The sequence below is a fragment of the Lotus japonicus genome, chromosome 4 (genome assembly GCF_012489685.1).
Source record: "Lotus japonicus ecotype B-129 chromosome 4, LjGifu_v1.2".
In the NCBI taxonomy this organism is placed as follows: domain Eukaryota; kingdom Viridiplantae; phylum Streptophyta; class Magnoliopsida; order Fabales; family Fabaceae; genus Lotus; species Lotus japonicus.
Window position 1 is genome coordinate 51,662,508 of NC_080044.1, and position 17,884 is coordinate 51,680,391.

The window sequence follows — 17,884 nt, forward strand, 5'->3', positions numbered from 1 at the left end:
TATGGTCCGACTGACTCACTGTGATCCCTCAGTAAGAGAACCACACAAAAGCCATGCGTCGGGAACCTACCCTGTCCCAAAATATGAATGACGAATCAGAGCTATTACAGTAACAACTAACTCAAAAGGCTCTAACCACCCATAACCCACACTACTATATCATCGACCCTCCCTCGAACAGTCATGAAGTCCGGGTCCTCGTCGAAAGCTTCAGTAATAGTCGTTCCGCTCCGGGTCTTTCCCGCACAACGAATCATCACGAACCGGCTGACGGACGCCTGGCAGCAGGCCGACCGCCCAAGCACAAACATACAAACAAAGCCAAGGCGCTAGGGTCAACTTACAGAATACAATAGATATACAATCAACATGCGATAAAAGGGGTATATATATATATGTTGTATATATACATATAAGTTATGCACTGCTTACCCTAAGGTTTATACATAGCATGTTATCAAATCTCTTACACAATTCAGTCATAATAAGATGCATTGTGTGCCAGTGCAGAATATGCTGACACAAATCCGAATAACGTAACTCTGCTTGGCGACGGGACAGAACAACAACGTCACTCTGCTTGGCGACGGAACAAATCAACAACGTCACTCTGCTTGGCGACGGAACAAATCAACGACGTCACTCTGCTTGGCGACGGGACAAACCAACGGTATTGCCACTTATAGGCTGGGCACCTCGAGACGGTCGTAACACTGGCCTCGTGTTTAACCATTTCTGCTCGGGCGTCGCTTATCACCTTTGGCTATAGTCAAGACGATACAAACTCTACATGGTTTGACCATTTCTGCTTGCTATGCCGAACATCAACAGGCACGATGCAACTCTACATGGATGATCGTTACCTCCTGTTGTGCCAGATATAGTCAGGACCGATTCAACTCTGCATGGCTGATCGTTACTTCCTGTTATACCGAAGTACTCTGCTTGGCACTTCATCGCGTATATGCACGTGTGCAATATGATTATCAAAACCAGAGTCAGTGTCGGTCAATACAACACGACTTGGAGTTAGTGTCGGTCAATACAACACAACTCCCACCACAAAACCCACAAACAAAACCCAGAGTCTGTGCCGGTCAATACAACACGACTCGAACAACACTACCAGGAGTACTAGAGTACTCGGTGACTTTCAATCATCACCATAGCTCACCTCAGTGGCTTTCCCCAATTCCAAACTCTCCAAACCCACAACATAAGTCGACTTTTCCCCGCCTTTCGTAAATATTTTCCCCTTCAGTTCTCCTATGCTTAAACGTTAATAAAAATTGTTTCAATTCGAATTAGCCAAGTTATGAGTTTATTTCTCAAAGTCTAAGTTTCCCAAGTCTTTATTTTTCGAAAGCTCTATCATTCTAAGTTTCCAAAAATCAACCACCCAAAATACACTTCCCGGGGAAAGTCTAGGAATTCCAACGAATCCCAACAAATGGTAAGTCTCAAACCCCACATTTGGACTTGCCTAGGGTTGTTCATCCAACCCGAGATATCAAAGATCACCAGATCAATGAACCTCCACTCCGAAGTTGCGTCAAAACGCTCAATCCAACAGAAGCACAACATCACAAGTTATGGAAAAGCATCATAACATCAACTCAACATCATAAACAACATCAGACAAAGCATAAGTCGAATTTATCGACGCCTATCATGCAATCATAGCTAATATATGTAAGTTGCCCTAACCTCGAGCTGATCTAGCTTCGAAATCACAAGCTCCTTCACTCAAGTGCTCTGAACCTTCCAAAGTTCCTTCAACTGAACCTCGGAGAAAACAAAGCAGAATCCAAACAATATCGATTAGTTCGATCGCAATACAATACATAAACGATAGACAAAGCATTAAAGCTTCAGAATAGGACAATCAGGTACGAAAAGACAAGTTTTCGAAACCGAAAACTCCCCCCTAAAGGAAATAGTCCACGGCCTCAAAGGAAAAAGGGCTTCGGCTCTTTTTCTTTGATCAAATCAATTCACAAGGTAGTTTTAGGGTAAAACTAAGGCAAAGAAACTGTCAGAACAATTTTCGGACAATCGGGCCGAAATACGACTACGCAGGGGCATTTTGGTCCAAAATAAGGCTCAAAACTTCAAAGTTATCAGTTCTGAAAACAAATTTGACAGCAACGATCCTCATGACTTCCGTGACAACAAATCCTAAAGGCACGAAGTCAGATTAAGTCTTTTCGACAATAAAGTTTCGAAATGTGAGCAAAAAGGGTTTTGAAACAGTTTTTCAGATCCTGGACAACTGGATCACAATCAGCGTTTACTGACAGAGGTTTTAGGCTCATGGAAACCTAGAGAACATAACCCAAGCAAGAAATCGAAGAAAACGGACAATTTTAGAAAAAGCTCAAAACTTAGAGCACAGAAACGACTACAGAAACTCAGCAGAAACAGTAATCAGAGGTAGGAATCGTGTTAGTTACCTCGATACCTAGAAGTAGGGACGAACTGCACGAAGATCGGTCAAGATTTCGCGAAAAATTCTTCTCCTCCCCTCCCCTTAGAACTCGCGGCCAAGAATGGGTGAAAATGGCAAGATTTTTGCTTTTTCGCCTATTTATAGGCGGGTGAAATCGCGGGAAAATGAAAATTTCGCGATTCCGATTTTTGCAGCACGATCACCGTGAAATTCTAAGAGAGATTCTAGCGTCAGAATTCCAGAACTCAAAACAAATATCTAGGATTTGGGAAATACGATATCGAAAAACTCAAAAGCGGTGTCGGTTAATCTGCCCCGAAAAACTACTTTTTGCTGTGATGCTCAGACGACAAAACTTCCAACAGAAGAAAGATTGGAAATGTCGAAACAAGTCTGACAACGCGGACGGAATCTTTGTTAGAAGTCCCGAATAGAAAAAGTCTTCATCCATTGCTCGAAAATAGGGTTTCGAAGCAAAGAAATTAGCGTCGGCGGACATCCGAAAAGTGAAACCTATCGTGCGTACAGTCCAGAGTTCCGAAATGAAACGCTGGTCGATGGAAAAATAAAGAGAATCTTTAAATTTTCCCTGAGTTCGAAATCTCACTCAAAACGTTGCTTTAAGAGCGAAATAGCCTATTCTGGACACGCTCGCCCTAAGGCAAGTGTGCAGACGACTCGCACTAACTCCGAAAACAACTACGCAACATTCCTCAAGAAATTCCTGAACTTTCTTCTTCATTAATCTTTCTCAAATGTCAAACTCCTGTCACGCTTACACTGATTCTACGTGTGAGTCGGAAACTTAACTTGTTCTGAAAATCCAGGTCTTACAATACTCCCCTCCAAAAAGAAAGTTTCGTCCTCGAAACTCAGAGTTCTGAGAAAGTCCGGAATACAGTTCCTCGATCTTATCGTCCAATTCTCATGTAGTAGTGCCTGTGTCATTGTTCCTCATAATCTTTACTTAAGCAATCTGCTTTCCCCTTAACTGTTTCACTCTTCTATCCCCACTGCTAACTATCGGCGTCTCAAAAGACAAAACATCATTCAACCTCATGTCGTCTGACTCGATTACATGCGTCGGATCTCTGCTTGAAATGATATCGGTTGGCATTCCGTGCAGTCGCACCATCTTAGCCACTTACTTCTTTACTGTCGGTCGTCCGAAATTCTTCTTAAACTCGGTGCCTCTCTGTCATCTTAAGGTAAATACTCAACTCGTCCTCGTGATCTTCATCTACAGTCCAAAACTCCACTTGTCCGTTCGATAACTCCTAGACGAATCCTCCCCCTTGGAAACCGCTAGTCCATTAAAACACCTCTAACTTCGTAACTATCATCACTCGCACAATGAAATCAATCTCCTACTTAGTCACCCTTCGAATTAAAAATCGACTTATGTCCTTATTTCTTGTCCTTCACTAATCTTATCCCCTTCAACATCAAGTTATCAACAACTTATAAGATAATCCTCTTCTTAATATCTAACAATCCATTATTATCGTCTTCTTCCTTAGAACTTCCCTCACTCAAACCTATTTACACTTACTGAAATCCCTAACACTTCGCACAAATCGAGACTTATCCTCTAGAAGATTAAATCATAACTATACCTCAAGGGACTTAACTAGCCATTGACTCTTAAACTCTACGAAACTCGTCAAAATATAACAACCTCAGATATTCGTCTTAATACTAACACCTTCCTTTTTGTGACTCAATCACCATCTCGTCAATCAACTTCTTAATTTCTCAATCAAATTCTGACAAACTTCAAGTCCTACACACCTTAGACAGACATTCATAGATTTAAAACCTAAACCTTCACCAAGTTTGGTCCTCTAATGACCTTTAATTCTTCAATACTTCTTAAATGAATATCCGTTTCTTAAAACTATAACTCCTTCATTTACCCAAACGACCTGATAAGTGTCGTCATGCTTCCACACTCACCACCTGATCCTGATATCCATAATCATAACTTATTATGCTAACATCATTCAAATCTTATCACATGTCATTATGTCCGCAACCTCATAATCAACATCAATCAATCACCGACCTTAACACTCCACACCACCCAGAATTCCTTTACTTCAGGATCTCTCTTATACTACACCTCAATGGTCTTAACCCGAAACTCACCTTCAGGTCTTCAATCTTCTAAGATTCAACTCCTATTGTCACACCTACAACCATAAGATCTCCTACTCGTACGCGATTCTCGACTCTCAAGATCAATCTTAACCCTAAGATTTCAATCCAACTTAGTAAATCTCACGTAGTAATCTTAGCATATTTCTTTGGAATCCATATCAACAACCTCAAGTATTCAACTTATGCTAAAACTTTCTTTCTCCAACTTAATCATTAATTCAACACTTTTCAAGTGAAAATTCATCTCTTAAGACTATAATGTCTCCACATATTAATCAAACGCTTAGCAAAACTTATTCCTCGAACTCGACTATAACAAACTAGTTCAGAGTTAATTCTTCTCACTCTTGCTACCATCAAGCTATCATCTAAAACCTGATTAAATCCAACTTATTTAGTCTCTAATAACTCCCCTCAGCAATCACATAACCTATGACTTCATAACTTCCGAGAAACTACTTAATACTTTTCCAGCATTAAATCTCTTGACTTAGTCTACCTCTACTTGGAGTAATCGTACGAACTAACCAATCAATGTCTATACGACACTCATCGACTTCCAAAGATTTAAATCTTAATCTTTTACAATCAAATGCTTAACACGAACTTTCCTCCCAAATCCGACTAATCCTCAATCAATTCAAATTCATCTTACACATCCTTCTATCAAGGTCCATTACCAGCTGTGATTCCAAATATCACCCCCTCAATATTAGGTTGATCAGGCCTAATACATCGAAGGTGGAAATTTAGAAAAACCCACTGGAACAGTCAATGAATCCCTATCCTCCAGTAGTCACAAATATCCTAATACTAAATCCTTTAATGATCCCGCTACGGAACTACACACCCTCAACATGACACGTATACTACCTATAAGGAATCTCCCTAAGATTCGTTCTTCAGCTACTAGCTTCCTCATAATCGCATCGGTGGAAGACTACTTTCTAGACTTAGTGTGTTATTCTAAACCTCGTGTAACTTCTATAGTTAAAACACGAGCAGCAGTCAAATGAATTCTTAGTAGGTGTAATAACTATAAGGTCAAAGCTTAGCGGTAAAAACAAGTTCAGGCGTGTTGCACACGCTACGGGGGTAACGAAGAGTATACTATACTAGAATGAGAAAGAATAGTTAGAAGGTTACCATCGTTCTTGCGCTCTCCTCTGGTTAACCCCTCAGCTTCTTCACCGTCCATGATATAAACCCTTCCTTTAGCAGCAGGGCGCTTTCCCCTTACGGTGTTAACAAATGACTCAACCTTGGGTGTCTTGCAGTTGTTGGCCAGATGTCCTGGTAGATCACACTTGAAACACCTCGGTTTCCCCTTCGGGCATTTCGTGGAGTAGTGCCCAACCTCCCCGCATTTGAAACATGTTATCTCACGGCTTCCAGCTTGGCTTCCTGCTCCTCCCGCAGCAGCAATCGTAGGCCTGTACGGTCCTGGGGTAAACCCTTCCCCCGTAGGACGCTGATAAGGCTTCTTCATCTGTAACTTTCCTTTTCCTTGATAGCTCCGGGGACTCGACCTCATTGGTCCCCCAGTTCCAGCCCGATCCATCCTCCTATTCTTCATCAGCTCCACCTCGGTGGCCTTCTCAACCAAAGCTTGAAACCTCATAATCCCCAACGGTCTCACTGAGTCCTCAATGTCAGCTCTCAGTCCCCTCACAAAGCGCTTGCACATATAGGGTTCATCAACCTGATCACGGAAAAATCGGAAGTGTTTGGCCAAAGATTCCAACTTAGCAGCATATTCCGGAATAGTCATGCTCCCTTGACGAAGAGTCAGAAACTGCGACTCACGCTCGTCACGAGCACTATCAGGAAAATACTTCTCCAGAAAGGCGACACGAAAAGAATTCCAGTTCACCTCCACATGGTTTGCCTCCATCATCCCTCTGGCGCCCCTCCACCAGTACTCAGCATCGCCCAGTAGTAGATAAGTTGCCAGGCCCACCTTAGCCCCTTCACTAGTCTGTAGTACTTCAAAAATCTTCTCTATCTCTTGGATCCAGAGATCCGCCTCGTCCGGGTCAGTCCCACCTGTGAACTTGGGTGGATCCTGCCTTCTAAAATCATTCAATCCCCTATTCTGGTCCAGGGCTGCTTCTCTCTGAAGCCGGTGTAGCTCACGTGCGTCCTCAGCAGCACGCCTCTGTGCATTGTCATTCGTTTGTACAGTCATCGCCTGGACCAAAGTGGCTACCATCTCAGCGAGTTGGTTCGCGTTCACCATGTTCTGTATTCGTTTAGCAAACAGTCAGTACCAATCATAAGATAGTATTATGCATAGCTACACAATATGATTAGGTAGCAACTTCAATCAATTAAAGCGAAAATCGCTTGGCAGACAATCAAGGTTTTACTCTTTGCAGAGTCACACAACTTAGCACAGAAGACCTATTCCCCAAAGACTCCCAAAAGACTCGACAAGCTCTGATACCACAATGTAACACCCCGATTTCCAGGTGTCACTTTAGTAACCAAAAGTAAACTTTACGCGGAAAACAGGTAATTTTTTTCGTTTGATTCCTTTTAAATCAAGCAATAGAGAAATAAAGACATAACCCCAACACTAACTAACCAATATACAAATATATACACATGTACCACCTCAGCTGCACTCTCCCGTCACGCGCACTCGCAGTGACTCCAAAGTAGTGTGCCCGTAGGCAAATAGTTACAGATCCAGATGTGTGAGTGAGAAAATCATAATTACAAACCACTAGGAGGAAGTCGGCCTCAAAATGGCCTAAGCAAAGACCCCTATGGTCCGACTGACTCACTGTGATCCCTCAGTAAGAGAACCACACAAAAGCCATGCGTCGGGAACCTACCCTGTCCCAAAATATGAATGACGAATCAGAGCTATTACAGTAACAACTAACTCAAAAGGCTCTAACCACCCATAACCCACACTACTATCATCGACCCTCCCTCGAACAGTCATGAAGTCCGGGTCCTCGTCGAAAGCTTCAGTAATAGTCGTTCCGCTCCGGGTCTTTCCCGCACAACGAATCATCACGAACCGGCTGACGGACGCCTGGCAGCAGGCCGACCGCCCAAGCACAAACATACAAACAAAGCCAAGGCGCTAGGGTCAACTTACAGAATACAATAGATATACAATCAACATGCGATAAAAGGGGTATATATATATATGTTGTATATATACATATAAGTTATGCACTGCTTACCCTAAGGTTTATACATAGCATGTTATCAAATCTCTTACACAATTCAGTCATAATAAGATGCATTGTGTGCCAGTGCAGAATATGCTGACACAAATCCGAATAACGTAACTCTGCTTGGCGACGGGACAGAACAACAACGTCACTCTGCTTGGCGACGGAACAAATCAACAACGTCACTCTGCTTGGCGACGGAACAAATCAACGACGTCACTCTGCTTGGCGACGGGACAAACCAACGGTATTGCCACTTATAGGCTGGGCACCTCGAGACGGTCGTAACACTGGCCTCGTGTTTAACCATTTCTGCTCGGGCGTCGCTTATCACCCTTGGCTATAGTCAAGACGGTACAAACTCTACATGGTTTGACCATTTCTGCTTGCTATGCCGAACATCAACAGGCACGATGCAACTCTACATGGATGATCGTTACCTCCTGTTGTGCCAGATATAGTCAGGACCGATTCAACTCTGCATGGCTGATCGTTACTTCCTGTTATACCGAAGTACTCTGCTTGGCACTTCATCGCGTATATGCACGTGTGCAATATGATTATCAAAACCAGAGTCAGTGTCGGTCAATACAACACGACTTGGAGTTAGTGTCGGTCAATACAACACAACTCCCACCACAAAACCCACAAACAAAACCCAGAGTCTGTGCCGGTCAATACAACACGACTCGAACAACACTACCAGGAGTACTAGAGTACTCGGTGACTTTCAATCATCACCATAGCTCACCTCAGTGGCTTTCCCCAATTCCAAACTCTCCAAACCCACAACATAAGTCGACTTTTCCCCGCCTTTCGTAAATATTTTCCCCTTCAGTTCTCCTATGCTTAAACGTTAATAAAAATTGTTTCAATTCGAATTAGCCAAGTTATGAGTTTATTTCTCAAAGTCTAAGTTTCCCAAGTCTTTATTTTTCGAAAGCTCTATCATTCTAAGTTTCCAAAAATCAACCACCCAAAATACACTTCCCGGGGAAAGTCTAGGAATTCCAACGAATCCCAACAAATGGCTAAGTCTCAAACCCCACATTTGGACTTGCCTAGGGTTGTTCATCCAACCCGAGATATCAAAGATCACCAGATCAATGAACCTCCACTCCGAAGTTGCGTCAAAACGCTCAATCCAACAGAAGCACAACATCACAAGTTATGGAAAAGCATCATAACATCAACTCAACATCATAAACAACATCAGACAAAGCATAAGTCGAATTTATCGACGCCTATCATGCAATCATAGCTAATATATGTAAGTTGCCCTAACCTCGAGCTGATCTAGCTTCGAAATCACAAGCTCCTTCACTCAAGTGCTCTGAACCTTCCAAAGTTCCTTCAACTGAACCTCGGAGAAAACAAAGCAGAATCCAAACAATATCGATTAGTTCGATCGCAATACAATACATAAACGATAGACAAAGCATTAAAGCTTCAGAATAGGACAATCAGGTACGAAAAGACAAGTTTTCGAAACCGAAAAACTCCCCCCTAAAGGAAATAGTCCACGGCCTCAAAGGAAAAAGGGCTTCGGCTCTTTTTCTTTGATCAAATCAATTCACAAGGTAGTTTTAGGGTAAAACTAAGGCAAAGAAACTGTCAGAACAATTTTCGGACAATCGGGCCGAAATACGACTACGCAGGGGCATTTTGGTCCAAAATAAAGGCTCAAAACTTCAAAGTTATCAGTTCTGAAAACAAATTTGACAGCAACGATCCTCATGACTTCCGTGACAACAAATCCTAAAGGCACGAAGTCAGATTAAGTCTTTTCGACAATAAAGTTTCGAAATGTGAGCAAAAAGGGTTTTGAAACAGTTTTTCAGATCCTGGACAACTGGATCACAATCAGCGTTTACTGACAGAGGTTTTAGGCTCATGGAAACCTAGAGAACATAACCCAAGCAAGAAATCGAAGAAAACGGACAATTTTAGAAAAAGCTCAAAACTTAGAGCACAGAAACGACTACAGAAACTCAGCAGAAACAGTAATCAGAGGTAGGAATCGTGTTAGTTACCTCGATACCTAGAAGTAGGGACGAACTGCACGAAGATCGGTCAAGATTTCGCGAAAAATTCTTCTCCTCCCCTCCCCTTAGAACTCGCGGCCAAGAATGGGTGAAAATGGCAAGATTTTTGCTTTTTCGCCTATTTATAGGCGGGTGAAATCGTGGGAAAATGAAAATTTCGCGATTCCGATTTTTGCAGCACGATCACCGTGAAATTCTAAGAGAGATTCTAGCGTCAGAATTCCAGAACTCAAAACAAATATCTAGGATTTGGGAAATACGATATCGAAAAACTCAAAAGCGGTGTCGGTTAATCTGCCCCGAAAAACTACTTTTTGCTGTGATGCTCAGACGACAAAACTTCCAACAGAAGAAAGATTGGAAATGTCGAAACAAGTCTGACAACGCGGACGGAATCTTTGTTAGAAGTCCCGAATAGAAAAAGTCTTCATCCATTGCTCGAAAATAGGGTTTCGAAGCAAAGAAATTAGCGTCGGCGGACATCCGAAAAGTGAAACCTATCGTGCGTACAGTCCAGAGTTCCGAAATGAAACGCTGGTCGATGGAAAAATAAAGAGAATCTTTAAATTTTCCCTGAGTTCGAAATCTCACTCAAAACGTTGCTTTAAGAGCGAAATAGCCTATTCTGGACACGCTCGCCCTAAGGCAAGTGTGCAGACGACTCGCACTAACTCCGAAAACAACTACGCAACATTCCTCAAGAAATTCCTGAACTTTCTTCTTCATTAATCTTTCTCAAATGTCAAACTCCTGTCACGCTTACACTGATTCTACGTGTGAGTCGGAAACTTAACTTGTTCTGAAAATCCAGGTCTTACAGCTGAGGGGGCCAAGGTGGGAATGGCAACCTTTCTACTGTTGGGTGATGCTGAGTACTGGTGGAGAGGCGCCAGAGGAATGATGGAAGCAAACAACTTGGAAGTGAATTGGGTTTCGTTTCGTGCTGCTTTTCTGGAGAAGTATTTTCCAGATAGTGCTCGGGACGAGCGTGAGTCGCAATTCCTGAGACTTCGTCAGGGTAGCATGTTCATCCCGGAATATGCTGCCAAGCTGGAATCGTTGGCCAAGCACTTTCGATTCTTCCGCAATGGGGTCGATGAACCCTACATGTGCAAGCGCTTTGTGAATGGGCTGAGGCCCGATATTGAAGACTCGGTGAAACCATTGGGAATCACTCGCTTCCAGACCTTGGTTGAAAAAGCCACGGAAGTGGAGATAATGAAGAATAAGAGACTGAACCGTGTTGGAACAGGAGGGCCGATGAGGTCGGGCTCTCAAAATATTCAAGGCAGAGGGAGATTTCAGAGCAGGAGGCCGTATCAACGACCTGCTGGTAGAGGGATTGCTTCAGGATCTTATAGGCCCATGGTGGGTACTGCTGGAGGTTCTGGAGGTCAGACTGTGAACAGGGAGATGACCTGTTACAGATGTGGGCAGCCTGGGCACTATGCCAATGCTTGTACTGACATGAGGCCCAAATGCTTTAACTGTAACAAGTTGGGGCATACTGCTGGTCAATGCAGAGCACCCAAGACAGAACCAGCTGTCAACACTGCTCGTGGGAAGCGTCCTGCTGCTAAGGCAAGAGTCTACACCATGGATGGTGAAGAAGCTGAAGGAGTTGATGGTCTGATCAGGGGAGACTGCGAGACTGACGGTAATCTCCTGACTGTACTTTTTGATTCCGGAGCAACGCACTCTTTTATCTCTAGGGAATGTGCTACTAGATTAAAACTTCCCGTTACTGCTTTGAGTTTCGATCTTATAGTTACCACACCTGCCAAAACTCTGCTTGCCAATACTGCATGCATGTATTGCCCAGTAACCTATAGAGATCGAGTTTACCATGCTAACCTAGTGTGCCTAACTCTCAAGAACCTAGATGTTATCCTAGGGATGGACTGGTTGTCCCACTACCATTGTCTTCTGGACTGCAGCCGAAAGAGAGTGGTATTTCCTGACTCGGATCTTTCCGAGTATCTATCCGCCAATCATATTAGCGTCTCTCTGAATGAAGGATCTCAAGAGTATTCAGTTTTGTTAAGCTTGGAGAGTAAAGGGAATTCGGAAGTGAGTAATATTCCAGTTGTGAGGGCCTTCGCGGATGTTTTTCCTGGCGATGTACCTGGTTTGCCGCCTGTACGCGACATTGAGTTAGCTATTGACATCGTACCCGGAACAGGACCGATTTCGATTGCACCATATCGGATGGCACCTGCGGAATTGGTGGAGTTGAAGTCTCAACTTGAGGATCTTCTATCGAAGGGATTTATCCGACCAAGTGTTTCACCTTGGGGAGAACCCGTCTTATTGGTGAAGAAGAAGGACGGGAAATCTAGACTTTGTGTCGACTATCGACAACTGAACAAAGTGACCGTCAAGAATAGGTATCCGTTACCTAGAATTGACGATTTGATGGATCAACTACGAGGAGCTGCGATATTCTCAAAGATAGACCTGAAGTCGGGTTACCATCAGATCAGAGTAAAGACTGAGGATATCCAAAAGACGGCATTCAGAACTCGTTATGGACATTATGAGTATCTAGTGATGCCATTTGGGGTGACAAACGCACCTGCCATTTTCATGGATTACATGAACAGGACTTTCCATCCATTCTTAGATCGATTTGTCGTGGTGTTTATCGACGACATTCTGATCTACTCAAAGAATGCTGAAGATCATGAAGGGCACTTGCGTCAGGTTTTACAAGTGTTGAGAGAGACAAAGCTGTACGCCAACCCTTCTAAGTGTGAATTTTGGCTCGAAGAGGTAAAATTCTTAGGTCATGTGATCTCTAAAGAAGGCATAGCTGTGGATCCAGCAAAGGTAGAGACTGTGTTGTCATGGGAACGGCCAAAGACCGTGACGGAGATCAGGAGTTTTGTCGGTTTGGCGGGATACTATCGTCGCTTCATTGAGAATTTCGCCAAGATCGTTGGACCCTTGAGCCAACTTACGAGAAAGGATCAACCTTTTGCATGGACCGAAGCGTGCGAAACTAGCTTTCAGACAATGAAGGAACGTTTGACGACGTCACCTGTACTCGTCTTACCGCAACCAGAGGAACCGTATGAAGTGTACTGTGATGCTTCGCATCAAGGTTAGGGATGTGTGCTGATGCAACATCGGAAGGTGGTGGCTTATGCTTCACGACAACTGAAGACTCATGAGAAGAACTATCCGACTCATGACTTAGAACTTGCTGCCATCGTGTTTTCGTTGAAGATCTGGAGACATCACTTATATGGATGCAATTTCACCATATTCAGTGATCACAAGAGCTTGAAGTACTTGTTCGACCAGAAGGAGTTGAACATGAGACAACGACGTTGGATGGAATTTCTCAAGGATTACGATTTTACCTTACAATACCATCCTGGAAAGGCTAATGTTGTTGCTGATGCATTGAGCAGGAAGATGCATATCTCGTCAATGATGGTTAGGGAGCTGCAACTGCTGGAACAATTTCGGGATTTGAGTTTAGATGTGGGAGTATCCGAGGGAGAACTGAAGTTTGGAATGGTCAGGATTACCAATGGATTGATGGAGGAAATCCGAGACCAACAGTTACAAGATGAATTTTTACTCGGAAAAAGGAATTTGGTAATTCAGGGTAAGGACCCGGAATTCAAGGTAGGAAGTGACAATATCCTGCGGTGTAAGGGTAGAGTTTGCGTACCTAACAACCCTGACTTAAGGAGGTTGATTATGGACGAAGGTCACAAAAGCAAGTTGAGCATTCACCCTGGAATGAAAAAGATGCATCAGGACTTGAAGGTGAATTTTTGGTGGCCAGGAATGAAAAGACAAGTGGCAGAATATGTAGCTGCATGTTTAACCTGTCAAAAGGCGAAGGTGGAACATCAGAAATCTTCGGGTATGCTACAAAGTTTGGATGTACCTCAATGGAAATGGGATAGCATATCGATGGATTTTGTCGTGGCATTGCCAAGGACTCAAAAAGGATATGATTCGATTTGGGTAATCGTGGATCGACTGACTAAATCGGCTCATTTCATACCTATGAGGACCACGTACAACGTGGAGAAGCTATCAGAGATATATATAGCTGAGATTGTGCGACTTCATGGAGTGCCAACAAGTATCGTTTCCGATAGAGACCCGAAGTTTACTTCACATTTGTGGGGAGCTCTTCATAATGCTTTGGGAACGAGGCTGAGATTAAGTTCTGCTTATCATCCACAGACTGATGGGCAAACTGAGAGAACTATCCAATCATTGGAGGATTTGCTACGAGCTTGCGTGTTAGACAACAAGGGCAGTTGGGATACCCTATTGTCACTGATTGAGTTCACATACAACAACAGTTTTCATACGACCATAAGCATGGCACCGTATGAGGCTTTGTATGGCCGCAAGTGTAGAACACCTTTATGTTGGTATCAAGATGGAGAGAATTTGTTAGTAGGACCGGAACTTCTGCAACAGACGACTGAGAAGATTAAACAGATCAGAGAGAAGATGAAGGCTTCTCAGAGTAGACAGAAGAGCTATGCAGATCAAAGGCGCAGAACCCTGGAATTTGAAGAAGGAGATCATGTGTTTCTGCGAGTTACTCATACTACAGGAGTTGGTCGAGCAATCAAGTCAAGAAAGCTTACGCCAAAGTTTATTGGACCTTATCAGATTACTCGTCGTGTAGGACCGGTAGCTTATCAGATCGCACTACCGCCTTTTCTATCAAACATTCACGATGTATTCCATGTGTCACAACTGAGGAAGTATATTGCTGATCCGACACATGTTATCGAGTTGGATGACATTGAGTTGAAGGATAACTTGTCTTTCGAGACACCGCCAATCAGCATTGGTGACACCGGCAAGCTCCCAGAGCATGGTATGAGAGACTTAGCTCATTCCTTCTGGAGAATGAGTTTGTAAGGGGTAAAGTAGATACAACTCTTTTTTGCAAGACTTATAAAGATGATATCTTAATTGTGCAAATTTATGTTGATGATATTATATTTGGTTCTGCTAATCAATCTCTATGCAAAGAATTTTCTGAGATGATGCAGGCTGAATTTGAGATGAGTATGATGGGAGAATTAAAGTACTTTCTGGGAATACAAGTTGATCAAACACCAGAAGGAACATATATCCATCAGAGCAAGTACACTAAAGAACTTCTGAAGAAGTTCAATATGCTGGAATCTACAGTGGCCAAGACTCCAATGCATCCTACATGCATTTTGGAGAAAGAAGATAAAAGTGGTAAAGTATGTCAGAAGCTCTATCGTGGAATGATAGGTTCACTTCTATACTTAACTGCATCTAGGCCAGACATATTATTTAGTGTTCACTTATGTGCTCGTTTCCAATCAGATCCAAGGGAAACCCACTTAACTGCTGTTAAGAGGATCCTAAGGTATCTGAAAGGCACCACTAACCTTGGCTTGATGTATAAGAAAACATCAGAGTATAAGCTTTCAGGTTATTGTGATGCTGATTATGCTGGAGATAGAACAGAGAGAAAAAGTACTTCTGGAAATTGTCAATTTCTGGGAAGCAATCTAGTCTCATGGGCAAGCAAGAGGCAATCAACCATTGCACTATCAACTGCAGAGGCAGAATATATCTCAGCAGCAATATGCAGCACTCAGATGCTCTGGATGAAACATCAGCTGGAGGATTATCAGATCCTTGAGAGTAATATCCCAATCTATTGTGACAACACTGCTGCAATCTCATTGAGTAAGAATCCTATCTTGCATTCAAGGGCAAAGCACATTGAGGTAAAGTATCACTTTATTAGAGATTATGTACAGAAGGGCGTACTTCTTCTGAAGTTTGTTGATACTGACCATCAATGGGCAGATATCTTTACAAAGCCCTTAGCAGAGGATAGATTTAATTTTATTCTGAAAAATCTAAACATGGACTTTTGTCCAGAGTGAAGATGGATCAGAACCTCTGACTATGATACTTCTTGATCAGAAGATGTCTAGTCCAGAAGGTAACTCAATCAGAGTGTGTGTGCCCACTGGTACTGACTCTGAAGCTGAGACAACAACACGTGTGTCAGAATTTCTGATGCATAATTCCTTGTGCCCGTGTGACAGTCTGTTATGATTGCGTGTAGATATGCTTATCTCCTGTGTGTGATTGTGTATTTTACTGTTACTATCTATCTTTAATTTTCAACCGTTGATCTTAAAGTGCTTTTTGAATCAACAACGGTTATTTGATAAAACCCACTATACACACACGTTCTCGTTCACTTCCGGTTTTCACTCTCGCACTCTCTGCTTTTCAAAACCGCCTCTTTCTTGATTTCTCTCTCGATCTCTCTTCATCCTTCAAACTTCGTCTTCTACCTCAAACCTTCAACCTCTTCAAAATGGTGAGACAAACCAGAAGATCTACTGCAGATGCACCTCAGTTCCCTCACATGGAAGTTGGTTTGGCAACGGGTCAAAAGGGCTCTGAGAACCCGGCACAAGAACAAGTTCAAGCTCAAGAGCAGATTGTTCCAATTGCAGAACGGGGCTGTGCCGTTCACTGCGTATTTGCTCCTGAGGAACTCCAAGTCCTGGCAGAATGGAGATTCGACCTCGACAACCTGGCTGCAAATGGGTTTGATCTTCGTCCTGAAGTCCAAGCTCAAGGTTGGGGAAACTACTTCAACCGACTTCGAGGACCGGTGTATGAGAAGTTGGTCAAGGAATTCTGGAAGCACGCCGACTGCGATGATACTCAAGTGGTATCTCATATTCTTGGCAGGAAGATCATCATCACGGAGAAGTCATTCGTGAATCTGCTAGGTGCAGACACTGCTTATGGGTTTCGATTCCAATTCACTGATTTGAAGCTGAAACCCAGCACCAAAGACAAAACCAACCAGGCCCTGTACACCACTTTCAAACCGGGCAAGACAAGTTACAAGGTGATGGACCTTCACCCCAAACTCAGGATCTGGCACAAGATCCTGCTCAACTGCATCAATCAGAGACCGAAGGGCAGTTCCCCAGATTACATCAACTTCAACCAGAAGGCGATGCTGTTTTTCATTCAAGACAAGAGGAAGATCTGCCTTCCCTACTTCCTGTTCTCCTACTTGAAGGAGTGTATCCGGAAGTCTAGGACTACTGCCTCAATCAAGTCAGCAATCAAGTATATCCCCTTTGAGAGACTGCTGTCTGATCTCTTCGTTGAGAGTGGCCTCATTCAAGACCTGATCAATGCTGGTTGCACAGAGGATTTGAGCACAATTGTCAGCGATGTCTTCACTGCCAACTCTCTGAAGAAGATGGGTTTGGTCCAGAAGAAGATTGCTCCTGCTCATGAAGACACATCTTTTGAGATCAGAGGAAGAAGGATGCCTCTGAATGACTACCCACTGTGGACTCAAGCAGACAATCCTGAAGCCATCAGATGCTATGTTGAAGACCTCAGGGCTCAAGGATTCGAGATTGATCTTGATGATTTCTTCAGCAGACTGCCGCCAGCTCCAGAGTTTCCTTCTCCTCCCAAGAAGAAAGCTCAGAGGAAGATGGTTCTGGAAGAATCCTCTGAAGAATCTGATGTCCCTCTGGTCAAGAAGACAAAGAGAAAGCCTGATGATGGTGATGATAGTGATAGTGAGGATGGTCCTCCAAAGAAGAAGCAGAAGAAGGTCAGAATCGTGGTGAAGCCTACTCGGGTGGAACCAGCTGCTGCAGTGGTCAGAAGGACTGAACCTCCTGCCAGAGTGACTCGATCATCAGCACATTCAAGTAAGCCTGCACTTGCTTCTGATGATGATTTGAATTTATTTGATGCACTTCCTATTTCTGCCTTGCTTCAACACTCCTCAAATCCCCTCACTCCTATTCCTGAATCCCAACCAGCCGCACAAACCACCTCTCCACCACATTCCCCACGATCCTCCTTCTTTCAACCTTCTCCTACCGAAGCACCTCTCTGGAATTTGCTTCAGAACCCAACCTCTAGGTCAGAAGATCCAACCTCTCTCCTTACCATTCCGTACGACCCATTATCTTCTGAACCCATCATCCATGACCAACCAGAGCCCAACC